This window comes from Polyodon spathula, chromosome 4, assembly GCF_017654505.1.
Source record: "Polyodon spathula isolate WHYD16114869_AA chromosome 4, ASM1765450v1, whole genome shotgun sequence".
NCBI classification, from domain to species: Eukaryota; Metazoa; Chordata; class Actinopteri; order Acipenseriformes; family Polyodontidae; genus Polyodon; species Polyodon spathula.
The window spans coordinates 94,839,823-94,840,489 of NC_054537.1; positions in this window are offsets into that span (position 1 = coordinate 94,839,823).

The following is a 667-nucleotide window of genomic DNA, read 5'->3' on the forward strand; positions in this document are numbered from 1 at the left end:
AATCGATTCGTATCACAAAACAACCAAAACCCAATCTGGTCATAAAATGATTACAGTCTGTGTGGTTTTTTTTTGGCACATTGCAACAGAAATAGTGTTTCTTGGTGGTAAATCTCCCTTCCGACCTGTGAGGATGCTAAGTAGCAAGAACAGAATACCTTGGACAGGTTGGCCTGACAGTTCTTTCCCAGGGTTCAAGGAAAATCGGCCAGCTAGAAAGGGGGTGGAACTCCTGTACATTAACTCATCGACCCAGAAAAGAAATGATGTGGCAGTCACGGATTGGAGGGACGACTGCACTTGTTTACCAAGGGGTCATGTGTGACTGCATAAAAACGGACAGAGAGGTCAACAGACCTCGAATTATAAAATAAAAGAAAACGCTTTCCAAATGGATTATAAGTCTCTGTTTGTTAATTACACGCTGCATCACTCCTGCACCTGTACACTGCAAACCACTTTGTCACACACATCTAGATTTTTACAAGTGACACGAGGAAATGCATCTTCTACTTATTTCCCTGCACAATGTATACAGCTGGGAAATCACCAGGTTAGAATCCCACATTCTGTCTTCCGTCAACATTTCAGATTTTTTTTTTTCATTATATTTGGTTACACCATTAAATGATTTTAGATTTATTAACCCATTGAATGTGTTCAAAGT